Below are 10675 nucleotides of genomic sequence, written 5' to 3' on the forward strand. Positions count from 1 at the left end.
TGTTTTTTTTTTTTTTTTTTTTTTGTCATCTAGAATAAGTACCTTTCATATACCTATGTAATTTCGTATATGTATGTCAGCATGAGCAATTTCAATTGTACCGATTGTACGGTTCTTTGGTCACTGATAGATAACATTTAATCAATTTTTGGAGTTTAACTGTAAAGAGTCACTGTGGCGTATGAGTAACATTTTATTCAAACAGCATAACAATTTTTTTTTCTAAATTTTCACCCTACATAACAAACAGAAATAGATTCATTTAAAAAGTATTATATATATAACATACTATAATAGTTGTTCAAAACTAGTCAAAACATTGTGTTTTGATTTTTGGCCAATTAGTAAATAATTATGTCTCAACTAAAATTGTTTCGACCTCGCAACGTTGTGTTAAATGCAAGCAATATTAAAAAAAACACTTGAATTTTACAGTCTTGGCGATTTCAACTCTTAACGCGTACAAGCTTATACAATTTTCAAGAATCGGAGTCAAAAATCATTTCAATGGGCCTAATGATTTACACGATATAGCTTTTCAAATTTGTACTTCTTGAAGAGCCACTGTGGTGTATGTTGATTTTTTTTAAATACTGACACATTATCCCATAGTCACAAACAAAAACCATGGATAGTTAACTCGTTTTCGATTTGTTCTCGAATTATAACAGTTTTAATGTCTTTTGGGTGCCATTTTCTTCAAAACTGATTTTATTCATTTAAGCTTCACAATGTTTTTCTTTTTACTAAACAATTTCCCGTGTATTTTTTTATTAAAGAGAATTTAAATCATTTTAAATTTTGTGTTAATATTTTTTTATTCAACACATTTTTCGAAAAAAAAAAATATTAGTTTTGTTTTGCAAACCGTTTACCATGTTTTTTTTTAATATATTGAACAATATAAACGAGAGAAAAATCTCAAGATTTTTTTAGCATTAAATTATAAGACAAAATTTTAATATAAGAAAAAAGGTAAAAAATGTTTTTGAAATAACGAAAACACGATTTTATTTCTTTTTAATGGTGTTAATCTTTAAAATAAGCATGCCATTTTATTTATTTATTTTTTAGAATTTAATTTTTGAAAATTTTAGGAACGGTTTTTTTTAAGAGTTTTTTTTTATAAAAATCTTCAAAAATTTAACAAGAAATTTAAGATTTCCTCGTGATCCAGCTCAGATCATTGTTTTTATTAGCTTTACAACAAAAACAGGATTTTGTTTTAAAATATTATACCAGACCAATTCTAAGTCGGTAATTTTTTTTAATTTAAGAATTTTTGTAAAAAAAAAACACTTTATTTTTTGTTATTTAAGCCTCAATAAAATTTATTCATTCATTCATTTATGAAAAAGCTGTTTTTGAGAATATTTTTTGGTCATATGACAAATGACACGTACCGTTAATTTTTCAAAAAAAAGTAAATTTCCCCTTTAGGTAGTCATTTAAACCAAAACCTACCAAGTTAAAGCAATTCACTTCAGTGGTTTAAACTGTAGCTTGAGATACAGACAGACACACAAAAAAGCAGAATTTTGAGACTTACTTCTTTGGCATTCTCCTTCATCGTAATGTCATGCCTCATTGTTAGATTTTCTACGATTTTTTTTACGAATTCTTAACTTGTCCTGTAGTTCCTAGTACCTACCTACATATATCGCGAAGGATGATAAAAAAAATGAAAAAGTAGGGGCTACTGGTTCCTTAATAAACCCTAAGCGGAGTCACGAAGTTGCATGCAAGGCCAACTGAATGCCATAAATTAAGTCAAAATACTGAAAAACTACAAAGTTGACAAAACACTACCATACTGAAAATTAAAGAAAGTCCTGCCACACCCAAATTGAAGTTCTTTTTTTAAATTGGGACTAATAAAACCTCAATATAAGAATGAAACACATTCTCCAAAAAATTATTTACTTTACACGAAGCATTATTTAATGTTTCTTTTGGGATTTTTCTATTCGAAAGCAATCATAAATGTCCAAAAGCTTTAAATTAATACAAAACATTATATATGTTTTAAAACTTTTCTATAAGCTTGTTCTCTTTTTCTAAGAACTAATATCTTTAGTGGTAAAGGGTTCTTTTGTAGCTTTCACCTAATTGTACATTTTTTAATGGAAGTCAAATTTTAACGAAATAAATTATAGTACTGCATTCATTTTGCGACTTCTTAAGGCTAACATTCGTCGTGTGCAGCAAATTTCAAAAATGTAAACCAAATACTTTCTACAACATAGTTTTTTTCCCAACATACATCAGCTATTATTTTTTTTTGATTAATAACAAAGAAAGTAAGATACATAAAACAGTCAAACTCTAGTTTTTAGTTTAAAATAAAATACATAACAAAAAACAAAACCTGAAATTCACCGAAAGGCGTAAAATAACAACAAAATATTGGAATAGAATGGAAAATTGCAGCAGAAGCATATTAATGAATAATAGTAAAGATCTATTACCATAGCAATATTTCTTCTAAAAAAAATAGAACAACTCTTAAGGATTAAAAGTTCAGCGAGTAGTTAAAATTAAAATTACCTCAAATTCTACTTCATTAATTTTTTTTTTTCTATAGCTACTTCATTCTTTTCTGCGAATCTAAAGTAGAAACATTTTCTAGAATTTGTTTCAATCTATAATCTTTTGGTAACAATAATGAGCTTGAAAAATAAAATCGATATAATAAAATTTAAATTATCTCTATAATATTCTCACAAAAGCACACTCGAACAGTACCTATAAGCTTTGAAACGTGCCAGTAAAGTATCCTCGTTTTTAAGAAATAAATCTCGTTTTTCTTTTTTCTTTGTAATAGAATCACGTTTTTGGTTAGCAAAAGGAAACTACATATTACCAAAATCCAATATGACGTATGCATTGCACATGTGTGTTATCTATTTTTCAAAAGAAGTGTATCATCACATCTTTTATAAAAGGAAAAATTAAATTGGCTCAAACTATACGCACTTACTCTATCGTATGAATTTCTATTTTTCTTTTTGTATTTTCTGCGTCAGCAGAATAAACTCAAGCATATTTCCACTTTTGTCGTGAATAAGTGTATTAATTCGTGGTAAAACTTATTCCTTATGTGGAAAACCTACAACCATGAATTTCATAAACTCTACAAAAGAATTGAATGTATCTTAGAAGAAAGTTTCTTTAAAGATTTTAAATAAAAAAAAAAAAAACAGAAACTTTTAATAGGTGTCTTTACAACTTCTTCGATAAAAGATATCATCATCTATAGACTCAATAGAGACCCACCAATAAATGGTGTATATAGATTGGAAGTTTAACCAAACTTCGTAGAAGTAATTTATCGTTGCCAATAACGTGACTATAAGAAAATGAATGTGATATAATTAGAAAAGTTTTTTGAATAATTTTAATTCATTAACTAGTAGCAACTCATTAGAAAAAAACGTTTTCTGGTTTGTTTCCTTGTTATTTATATACTTTCTGATGAAAGTTGTTAAGAGGAAATTTAGCATTTGTTAATAGTAAAACGATAAACAAGTCCATTTTTTTTGTAAAACATCTCGTACTACAGCTATAATCACTTTAACGTTTTCCCTAGAAGGAATTCGAAGTTTTATAAGATTTCTATTCAATTTAAATGAATAGATGAAGAGTATAAGGTTTTTAAACAAGAAATACAGTAATTCATAAAAAAAATTAAACCAAACTAGTTAATCAAGACGCTACAAAACAAATAAGTCGGAAACTTAAACGTTTCAACCATTTTTAATTAAATTTCTTTGAAATATAGGGTTTTCATAAAATTATGGACATTAAAAATTGCCAGAATAGGATAAGAAATCAAAGAAAAACATCTAAAAACTAGAAGTTCAAAAATAGACCATTTAAAAGTAAAAAATAATAAAACAAAAAACAAAATGTATTTACAATTTATTTCCATAAGAAATTTATTAAAATGTTTTTAAAAATTTGATTTTAACAATACACAGTTTACGATTCTGTCGTAGTTTTAACGACAAAGGAGATGGCACATTTTTCTATGGAGCTTGGGCCCAGTGTGTTCACTAACGAAATTGGTATCAAATGAAAGGTGACGGTAAGCACATTACGTGAGTAAAATATTTTCAAATTCGTTAGTGGGGTTTTGGAGATATTTGAGTTTGAAGTTTCGGATTTCACAATCAAGATTTCAGCTAATTTTTCGAACAATTAATCGTAGAATGCGTAATAATGGGTGTACAGAAATAATATTGGTATCAAATGAAAGGTATTTCTCTTGTCTATAAATCTGTATCAAAAGTTTTTTTCTTTATTAAAAAAAATAATACATATTAGGTATTTACTTCTCAAAAGGTGATTTTTTTAAGCGAGGCATTTGGCACATAGAAATATCAAAATATTCAGTGGTGACATGCACTTTTTTTTGCAATTTTTCAATAGCTTAATGTGTTACCTTTAATTCTATATATAAAATAGTTCTTTAAAACATACAAAAACCTTATAATAAGCAAAATACACAAAAACGCGCTGAAATATGCCTATTAAATAATAAGAATAGAAACTATAGTTCAGTCAATGGGGAAAAATCTGGAAAAAGCTATGACGTCAGCTAAGTTTGAATGCAGTATTGAAGAGGGGTTTATCCCAAGTACAAATCTCAGATTGCGTATTGTTTGGTCTTGTGGGGCGACCGCCATTTTGAAAAACGCATATGTCTCAATATCTCGAGAACGACTGGTCGGACAGGAAACTAAAGGACTTTTTAGATTGGAAATTAGTTAATCTTTCTTTTTCTAGTACATCATTTTTCTCTAGGAGTTATTATTTCAGAGTTACACTACCGAAAATTGTGTGTTTTTTGATATTTTAAATATTTTAAACAACCCTTAGAGTTAAGTGCGGAATTACTGAGAATGAGATACTTTGCGGTTCTGTTACTCTGAAAGTATAACTCCTATATAAAAATGATGTACTAGAAAAAGAAAGATTAACTAATTTCCAATATAAAAAGTCCTTTCTACGCATTCTACGATTAATTGTTCAATAAAATAGCTGAAATCTTGATTTTCGTTGAAAGTGCGTTCCATTGAAAATCGTTAGTAAACTACTAGGAGTACTTTGCCACCTCCCAAAGGAACAGGGCTTATAATAGAAAATGCAAAAAAGTGGGTCACGGAATTTTCGTTTGTCTGTCTGTCAGTCTGTCTGTCTACAGCTAAACGGATCTACCGATTAAAATCAAACTTGGTATGAAGCATTTTTTGGAGACTCTCCAGAGGGGATCTTAGAACTAATTTTTTTTACCAAAAATAACGATACCTGTCATATACCAATTTCGGAAATGTTTAATTTTCTCGAAAACGGTACCAGTGATTTTGGTTAAAAAAAATATATAATAGTTTTTGGGCAAACATGGAAATTTTTAAAAATTATTGTTATTATCAACGAATTTTTTATACAACAGCATTTATATGTGCCCATGATTATGAAAGTGGACTAAGTCACTTTTTGCATTGTTTGAAGATAAACTTACATAATAATTTTCTTATAACGATTTAATTATATATGTTTTATGAAAGCGCTAGAGGAGCAATAAAGAAGTTTATTTACTACAATTTCGCTTTCAAATAAACTTTAAATAATAATTATTTTTAGGCTAGATTTGATGCCATTTTTAGGAGTGACTCAGTCCACTTTCATAATTAAGGGCACATATAGTCATGAATTAAAGTTATCAGGTGTAGGTTAGCCTTATAGTAATTAAATGTTTAAGAGTGGTCGAATTTTCGGTATTCGGCCGAATCATTATTCGCAGCATCTCTAGATGGTACCGTTAAAAAATTTAAATTTTCCCTCCTTGGAATTAAAAATAAACAAAAAGTTTAAGCCAAATCGACTTACGTTGAGTTTATCTTAACGCTTTTCTTTTTTTTTAAGGGCCATTTGCTGAAATGAACCTTAAATAATTTTTTTTCAACATAAACTTTCATGCTCTACTTTTTCTTCGGTGTAGACTGTCACATAAGGATTTATGTTGTAATTAAATGCTTAAGATTCGATTCAGCAAAAAAAGGAACTAATTGTTACGCATTTCATAATATTGCCAAAAAAATATAATATAAAAAAATAGCAATCTCTGTGGGGATACGAACTCAGAGAGCAAAATTAAAGAGCAATCACCTTGTCACCTACGCTAATAGGACTATTGAAATAAGGGTAACTTTCATGCCCTATAAGCTATAACGTGCCTAGGATATACAACAATAATATTTAATTTTGTTCAAATTATCGTCGTTAATAAAAAATTTCTTGTTTTTAGTTTCGAGTTACTATGGATACATTTATAATGTCAACTAACTTTTCAATATTTTTGTTTGATATTAGTGTGATTTTGTATGTATGAGTAAAATTTCCTTATTTTATTTTTTCATTTATAGGATGTCGATGTGTCGATACGATTTATTTTTGTTTGATATTTGTTTTATATTTTATGTGTGAGTAAAATTTCCTTATTTTTTTTCTGTTATAGGATGTCGACGTGTCGATACAATTTATTTTTATTTGATATTTGTTTTGTTACGTTTGTATTAGTGAAATTTCCTTTTTTAAAAACAAATTTTTGGAAAAATAATTTTCTAAGACAAGCCCCATTCTCTGTGGGGATTTTTTAGTACATCTAATTGCCGAAAAAAATAAAATTCTGTGGCGCTAGAAACTATCGGTGTCACTTCTATATATAATTATTCAATGACAATACACAGTTTAAAATTCTGTTGTAGTTTTAACGACAAACTTTGGAATTAGACCTTTCGATCAAGTAATTTTTTTATAAATTTTAAATATTTTTGCAATAAAAACCTTATTTTTAATACAAAAAATTAAAATGTAATCGAAAGTATTAAAATCTAAGAAATTTAAATTGAAAACTAATTTCAAAGCACCTAAATTATAACTTTATCTTGGTAAGAATTTAAATTAAATACTAATCTTCTTTTGTTTTAATACAAGAATATTAAATTTAAATCAAACTGTATTAAAAACGTAAACGAAGAGGACTCCATTTTTAAATATCAATTAAATTTCTCTTGAAGGGATTCAATGTTACCTTAACCAGAAAAAGTACCTTCAAAAGTATTTTGTTCTAAAAATAAAGCATTCAGTAACCCTTTTTCTACTGAGAAATATAAAATAAAAAATCTAAAAAAATTTGATTTTTCAAAAAAAATAAAAGTTATTTTTTTTTTAATTTAAAAACAATTTTTTCGAATTTTTTTCTTAATTATGAAGGAATAGCTTTTACATTTAAATGCAATAAAAGTAAACAGCATTCAATATTTCCCTACTGATTTATAAAACTTCTAAAAAAAAGTTACTCATACGCCATGGTGACCGTTTTATTTTAAATTTTTGTTGGCAAGGAACTACGGTAATGCTAAATTGGACTTACTTGTGTCTTTATTATCTGAAATATTATGGGGTAGATAAGGTTAGGAGAGCCATTACACTCAGACCATCATTGGTATTGGTTGTGATAACACAAAAATCTTAAAGACTTTTCTTCCTAGACGCTGAACCATTTAAAGCTTTTAATGAAACGAGAGCCTATGTCTATATTTGCAAGATCAGCCAAGACAGTACTCCTTCTATAGCCAAAAGTTCCGACAGGAACAAGGTATGAGGTAGTTTTTAACAACTTTTTACCCCATTCTGATATAAAGCTGGGCATTTTCTGTAGTGCCCAATTTTCTACAATTTTGGCACTTATTAACACTCTTATTTACAGAATCTTTCAAAAACTATCAATACCTTCCATAAAACCAATTTTTCTAATCTGTGACATACTCACAAACGACCAATTTGATATTAATAAATGTTTGTATATAAAGTCTTGTCTTGTTGCTTATACATTATTTATCTACAATATATAATGTACGTTATTAGCTAAAATAAAGGCACATTCACATTATATGATATTACTTTTGTGCCATCCTGTACAACTGAATATCTATGTAAACTTACCAGATTACATGAGAAAAAAAAAATTCAAACCAAAACGTAAGAACATACATACATACTTGATGATTTATGATACTGCTTTTAACAAAGAACTAAAATTCCCCTCTTTGTGCTTAAAATTTAAATTTCCATAGAGCTGAAACATCATCTTCTTAGAGGTTTTTAAATTCTTTAATAATTCTTGTTCAATGTCATTCATAATTATTTTCTCACCCTCGCTTGACTACGGAAATTGAATTTGTTTCTTTTCCCTTGTACAATTTTGTATAAGGACTTTTGAAACATGAAAAGCTGACCGAGAAAAAAATATTACAGACACTTCAATGTAGATTTGTCAATCTATACGAATTATTCAAATAATATACAAAATATTTCGACCACTTTTTTATTGATAAAAGATTTCCTCAAAAACTCAATTTAGTTGAAAAATGGAGAATTGTACTATTTGAATGATTTTTCATTGAATCAAGATTAAAAACCAACAGGGGTATTCCATAGCCACGGGTGACACACTTGTACAATGAATTTATTATTATTCCTTTCAACACATAATTAAAAATGTCCAAAGACTTTCATATACAATAAAATGTATTGATTAATTAAACTATTAAAACAGGGATTTTTTTCCGTAACACTTTTCAAAACAGTAGTCATTTGTATACTTATTAAATAGTTGAACAAGGTTTAGTTTCTCACAAAATATTTGTTCCACCACACTCAAAATTGTCCTTGTTATTTTCAATGAACTACACATTTTAAATACAAGTTGTTGGTTAAACGGTTTGCTATAACAATATAATATGTATTTATTCATTGTTTTGTGATTTAAAAAGTCACAGAAAACTTAACAAATTCCAATTAGTAAGCAAATTTGTATTTCGAATAAAAAAACGGTCACTGTGGCGTATGTGTAACATATTTTTCGAATTTTTTTTTTTTTTTGGTATGGTCTTAATTGTACATTGTCCACAAATTTCTAAGTATTTATATAATGTAGTAGTCAGTTGAAACTTTAATACATAAAGTGATGGTCGTTATGAACTTTTCAGAACTACATTGATAGATAAAAAGCCACGTAGATAGTAAATGTCTTCAGAAGTACATACATGCCTTTTAGTTTCGTCTGTCGAAACTTTTTTGAAAGTATTGAAAGACTTGTATAATATTTACATATATACGGTTTCCAAAAGTGGATTCTAAAATGATCCTAGTTACGTTGACATTAAAATCCTATGTGTAATAACAAATCATATCAATTTTGTTTACTAATAAAAAAAATAAAACTTCATCATTCTGCCGTAGCTGATGATTCAATACTATTTCATGGAAATAGTTGTTCATGATTGATCGATCATTGTTAACAATACAAATAATTTTCAATTAAATACAAATATTTCATAAAATGTTAAAACAAATTTGTCATAAAAAATCTTGTTCAAGAGAAGAAGTCACGTACAGACGTTTTAGACTTTTTACAAAATAAGTACAAATTAATTAAAAATTATATTGACAAATTAAGTCACAAATTATAGGTACTTGTTACTAAATAAAACAAAATTGAACGCAAATACCATATTGTTATGTGGATTTCGTTATGTCATATTCAGGAGTAATCAATCAAGTCTATTTAAAGTCAATTTAAGTGTACCTCAAGGGAGTCATCTTGGTCCTTTGGTGTTTATATTATTTGTAAATGACTTTTTCTTCTTTATTAAAAGATTCAATGATGTGGTTAATCTGTGCAGATGATGTAAAACTATTTTGAATTGTTAACTCCACAACGGATTTATATTGAATACAATGTGTCTTACACGAAAACGTAATTTGATATATTATGAACAAATGAACATCTATGTATTGAAAAACATACAGCTTTTCTGATTTTGGAATCTTATTAGGCTAAAAATTAACGTTTTTTTATCAATATGATTATATTATAAAAAAAAGTTAACAAAATACTTGGTTTCCTCAAAAGATTTTCCCGTCAGTTCCGAAATCCATATGTTATTAAAATTCGAACACCGTTGCATTATATGATGAAGCGTAACGAAATCAGTAATTTAATAAAATTTTCAAAAAAAAAAACCTTCGCAAAAACGACTCTAATGGTTTTGATTAAATTTTTTGTGTTTGATAAGATATTTTATGGAAGGTTATTAAACCATCATAGAACAGCTTAATTCATAAATAACACATATTGTTTAGATAGATTTATAACATTGTTTTACATTTATCTTATAATATAAAATAATAATATTCTGTAGAATAGATTTTTCTTGATTGAAAAATTCAATGTTGTTATCTGATTGTTTATGAGCCTAATAACAGCGTCGAACAGTTAACTGACTCTTTATTAGAAAATTGAAGATCGGCTCTAAAAGTCCGTGCGACTTTGTATTTTATTTTTTATATTTTTCAAAAATTGTTCTTCTTGAAAACCTTGAGAAAAAAAAAATAGAAAAAAGGCTATAATTTCACAAACACTGGAGCGATTTCTTGTAAAAAACATTTTTTGAGTAAAAAACCGTAAAAATGGTAAATAATGTGTAAAAAATGTAAAAAAAAAACGTAAAAAATGGTAAAAAAAAAAAACTTAAAAAACCCATTCATTTTGACAGCTTGCCATTCGAAGTACATAATATTTTGTATAGAACACCTGATTTTGCTT

At 27.2% G+C, this 10675-nt stretch overlaps 1 protein-coding gene across 2 annotated transcripts in view; it reads right to left on the reverse strand.

The window, feature by feature from the left end:
- The window catches only part of LOC129905850 (ras-related protein Rap-2a-like), a 32333-nt gene extending 23920 nt beyond the window's left edge, over positions 1-8413 (reverse strand). Inside the window, exon 1 of one of the 2 annotated variants that reach the window (XM_055981473.1) lies at positions 8221-8413. The gene's annotated coding sequence lies outside the window, so the exon portion shown is untranslated. The other variant, XM_055981471.1, reaches the window with a different exon arrangement.
- Positions 8414-10675: the final 2262 nt, after the last annotated feature.

This window comes from Episyrphus balteatus, chromosome 1 (genome assembly GCF_945859705.1).
Source record: "Episyrphus balteatus chromosome 1, idEpiBalt1.1, whole genome shotgun sequence".
In the NCBI taxonomy this organism is placed as follows: domain Eukaryota; kingdom Metazoa; phylum Arthropoda; class Insecta; order Diptera; family Syrphidae; genus Episyrphus; species Episyrphus balteatus.